General features: G+C 51.7%; 1 non-coding gene across 1 annotated transcript in view; it reads left to right on the top strand.

Annotated features, from left to right (window-relative positions):
- Positions 1-4627: 4627 nt before the first annotated feature.
- Positions 4628-5000, top strand: part of LOC126229306 (small subunit ribosomal RNA) — a 1909-nt gene continuing 1536 nt past the window's right edge. The window contains exon 1 of the ribosomal RNA XR_007544181.1: positions 4628-5000. This exon is cut by the window's right edge and continues 1536 nt beyond it. This is a non-coding gene — a ribosomal RNA (small subunit ribosomal RNA).

The raw sequence follows: 5000 nt of genomic DNA, 5'->3' as shown, positions 1-5000 counted from the left end.
AAGGCAAGTTAAACAGGGAACCAACAGTCAGAATTAATGGCCAAGCAGTGTCACGACAGAGATATGCCCGTTATCTTGGGGTATATTTAGATGAGAATTGGAGTTTCATTCCGCATATTGAGCAAATAACGACAAAGTCCTTAGCTTTGTTCAATAAGATAATATCAATTGGACAAAGAAGGTTCCATTTGCCGTCAAAGGCAATAAATATTTACCATAACAGTATATTGGCACCAATAGTAGGGCACGCATCCAGTGTGTGGGCCCACAGGTTAGCTCTGGTTCGGCCTGCCGCTGCTGTTAGGCGAATACAGAGGAACGTTCTGTTGAGATGCATCGGTGCATTCAACACAAGCCCAACAGATGCACTGTTAGTAATTATGGGTCTATGTCCACTAGACCTGATAATAAGGCAGCACGCAGCCTTCTATTGGCTGCGCAAACAGAACATCGACAGAGTACAAAACATAATGGGCATTCCTCTAGTAAGCGTCAAAGCCATCCGCAAAAAAGTGCTTGACATTTGGCAGGACGAATGGGATGGGTCCAGTACGGGCCGTAGAGTCTACGGGTTTATACCCACAGTGAGGGGAAGACTAAATAACAAGATAATGAAGCCCTCGCAGGGCTTAGTTCACTTCCTCACAGGACACGGTCCCTACCCCACGTACCTGCACAAAATAGGAAAAAGGCCAACACCGGAGTGTGACTGTGGTGCCCACGAAGGATCGCCAGAACACGTAGTGTTCGAGTGCCCAATATATGAACAGGTTGTCTCAGGGGAGAGGCAGCTTCTACGGACAAGAAATATCAATGAAATATTGACAGAAAGCGAATTGTTCAGCAATTTCGCAAAATTGGTTAATAAAATCTCAAGGGAGGCCCAGCGAGCCTACCTTGGGAGGGAGTAAAATGCGCTTCAGATCTAATGCGCAATTGTAAATATGTAAATACTACATTTGTTTAAATCATGACTTAGAGTAGATAGTAGTTGTAGTTAGATCAGCATGGTGGCGGGGGGGAATAAAAGAGTAGCATAAATGGAGTGGTTTCTCTAGTAGTAGCGGCCCGCCTCCACGTGGCTAGGGACGGGCAACTCTCTGGCAGGATTCCAGAGAGGCTAAGAGGCCGATAATTAACAAAAGCAAATCTGCTTAATAAATAGAAAGTATGCAGATACTAATAAACCACTTCTGTAGTGCTAATAGCAGTGATAGTTAGTCGTAATACGCCCACTCAAAAGTGTTAGAAAGTGGGTTATGGATAGGTCATAAACTTGGGAAAAAAAAAAAAAAAAAAACTTGTCCCCACACATGCTCTAAGTCTGTGCGCGATTGCGTTGCTCACAGTACGGATTCCGATGCCGAGCGATCAGCTAGAAAGCGCCCCAACCATGTCGATCCCCATGGGCGTTGCACTCGCAGTCGCAAAGACTCTGGGCAATGGCTAAAAGCGCTCCGCAATATATTACTCAGACGGGTAATGACGGTCCGAGCGCTCAGTGTCAGGAGAGCTTTCCTGAGCCCTGACCCACAGGCAGGGTGTAGCGTATCCCACCCGCAGACATGTGACGTTGTCACACGACCAGTTGTCACTAATCGACTGATTGCCGATAATCGTATGCCATACACCGGGGAAAGCTGCCGCAAGGGGTAGCTACGTAGTGCAGTCGCACCTCTACTACTGTACAGAGATAGAACACCGCGTGACCGCAACCAGATTAAACTGATACATGGCGCTGATTACTAATAGATGCAGAGCCATCGGAATATAGATGGCATACGACATACAACAGTCCCTATACATGCTGACAGTCTGTGCACACATGCGAACTACACGTCACCCAGACACTCTATCACACACTACTCTCTGGCTGTAACAGACACAGACAAGATATCTAAGCACCAGCATGGAACAACATCCAGTGCATCCTCTCCGCCACATTACACCATTCACACTATGATAACAAAACCAGGAGGTCCACCCCAAAAACAGAATATCTCACTCTTCCAACAACCATCATTACTCAGATAAGCCACAAACACCCACACATGTCCTAGACAGGGGTGCAACCAACACCACCACACTGCCTTGTCTCACAGCATATAAGCAATGGCAGGAATGAAAGACACAGGCCTGCCACTCCCTTGCCACACCCACGCAACCGGCGCACCACCTCCCCTGAGAGAAAGATGCATCCTGACGTGACACATCTCAGGGTGCCTCAGGCGTCCACTTACCATCATCACTATGAACGAACCTCGTCCCCTCCCCCCTCATACACCATCCCTTAACCTAACCTATGTTGCACCTTAACCTAACCTATGTTGCACCTTAACCTAACCTATGTTGCACCTTAACCTAACCTATGTTGCACCTTAACCTAACCTATGTTGCGCCTTAACCTAACCTATGTTGCGCCTTAACCTAACCTATGTTGCGCCTTAACCTAACCTATGTTGCGCCTTAACCTAACCTATGTTGCGCCTTAACCTAACCTATGTTGCGCCTTAACCTAACCTATGTTGCGCCTTAACCTAACCTATGTTGCGCCTTAACCTAACCTATGTTGCGCCTTAACCTAACCTATGTTGCGCCTTAACCTAACCTATGTTGCGCCTTAACCTAACCTATGTTGCGCCTTAACCTAACCTATGTTGCGCCTTAACCTAACCTAAGTTGGGGCTTAACCTAACCTAAGTTGGGGCTTAACCTAACCTAAGTTGGGGCTTAACCTAACCTAAGTTGGGGCTTAACCTAACCTAAGTTGGGGCTTAACCTAACCTAAGTTGGGGCTTAACCTAACCTAAGTTGGGGCTTAACCTAACCTAAGTTGGGGCTTAACCTAACCTAAGTTGGGGCTTAACCTAACCTAAGTTGGGCCCTAACCTAACCTAAGTTGGGCCCTAACCTAACCTAAGTTGGGCCCTAACCTAACCTAAGTTGGGCCCTAACCTAACCTAAGTTGGGCCCTAACCTAACCTAAGTTGGGCCCTAACCTAACCTAAGTTGGGCCCTAACCTAACCTAAGTTGGGCCCTAACCTAACCTAAGTTGGGCCCTAACCTAACCTAAGTTGGGCCCTAACCTAACCTAAGTTGGGCCCTAACCTAACCTAAGTTGGGCCCTAACCTAACCTAAGTTGGGCCCTAACCTAACCTAAGTTGGGCCCTAACCTAACCTAAGTTGGGCCCTAACCTAACCCACGTTGCGCCCTAACCTAACCCACGTAATTGTTTGTTATATGAATCTAGAAATTCGTGTAGCGTTGCCTAATCGCAACCCTCTCAACATAGTTCGCTGCGCGCACACTCTGGTGTCCTGCGTATTGAATCATGTTACGGTGCCTACCCTCACAACATCTAGCGAGTGTTGCGTACGTTCCACATGGTCCCGCTATCCACTGTAATGTGTACTGCTATAAGACGTATATCGCCCCCCCCCCCCCCCCCCTCCCCTGTCGCCTCTAGTTCGTCAGTCAGGAGTTTGCGTGTTCAATGAGCTTCGCAGCTGTGCAATGGCATCGGCATACGTACGCGGGCCACCTTCCACGTGTTCTCTCGTGCATACGTCGCAGCATGTATGTGGACTGATGTGGCGTGTCGTGACTCATAACATCCAGGCATGCAAGACCCATTGAATTCGCAAATGTAGATGGACGTCTACGTTTGCTGCCCAAGTTACGCAAATGAACTGGAAATCCGTTGTTGCGCGGTTGTTCGCGCTGGAGGTGAATCGTTGATATCGACGATCGGTACAGGTATTAACCGGTTGCTTCAGCGACACCCGTCATACCCACGAACGTGAGTGGGCATGTGGGTATGAAGCGATACGCGGCGGTGGCTGGGTGGGACCGTCCCCGGCCGGTGAGGGGGGGGCGCCCGGCGTGCTGGCCGCGCGCTGCGTGGGCGCACGCGCGGCAGCCGGCTGGTGGGGGCGCCCAGTGGCAGGCGCGCCGGCTGACGGACGCGGCAGGCGGCGCATCTGCGTGCCGGCGCACCCAGCGCGCGGCGCCGTGCGGCCAAAGTGGGTCCTCCCGGGCCCGGTGCGAAGCGCGGTGGACATCTGCAGTGTGCTGGTCCGATTGAGGACTGTGTGCGTTGAGGATGCGCCGCCGCCCGGCACTCGGCGCCGCGACGCCGTCTGCTGCTCGGTCGCCCCCGCGGTTCTCGCAGGTGGTTTGTATCGCAGCTGTGCGGATGTGTTGGCGCGTGCGCTGTGCTGGGAGAGTTCGCTTTGGCACCCAAGTGGGGCTCTGCCCCTCTGTGGCGCTGGCGTTGGAGCTGCCCGGTCACTGTTTGTGGCCGCGTGTTGTCTCCCGCCGGCAACACCACGACAGCACGCTCCCGGGCCTCTGTCGGCAGCGGCAAGCTCAGTTGGGAGCACGGGTGGTCGCACTGAAAGCGTCTACTCGCCTATCTCCGGGCGATTGCGCCTCTCTCGAACCCGACCAAGTACTTAGGACGGCGCTGCGCGCCGCCGGGACCTGAGAGGGTTTCGAGGTGTATCGTGCAGGGGAGCCCAGCCTCCTCCTGTTTGCAGAATAATTGAGCGGACGCTTGCGTGTTCGCGCGGGCCTCCGGGACACACTCCCGGGCGGCCGGCTGCTCAGCTCTAGTTGACGCAGCTCCCTGGTTGATCCTGCCAGTAGTCATATGCTTGTCTCAAAGATTAAGCCATGCATGTCTCAGTACAAGCCGCATTAAGGTGAAACCGCGAATGGCTCATTAAATCAGTTATGGTTCCTTAGATCGTACCCACGTTACTTGGATAACTGTGGTAATTCTAGAGCTAATACATGCAAACAGAGTCCCGACCAGAGATGGAAGGGACGCTTTTATTAGATCAAAACCAATCGGTCGGCTCGTCCGGTCCGTTTGCCTTGGTGACTCTGAATAACTTTGGGCTGATCGCACGGTCTTCGTACCGGCGACGCATCTTTCAAATGTCTGCCTTATCAACTGTCGATGGTAGGTTCTGCGCCTACCATGGTTGTAACGG

Source organism: Schistocerca nitens, unplaced genomic scaffold, assembly GCF_023898315.1.
Source record: "Schistocerca nitens isolate TAMUIC-IGC-003100 unplaced genomic scaffold, iqSchNite1.1 HiC_scaffold_370, whole genome shotgun sequence".
In the NCBI taxonomy this organism is placed as follows: Eukaryota; Metazoa; Arthropoda; class Insecta; order Orthoptera; family Acrididae; genus Schistocerca; species Schistocerca nitens.
This window is presented reverse-complemented; position numbering and strand designations above follow the sequence as displayed.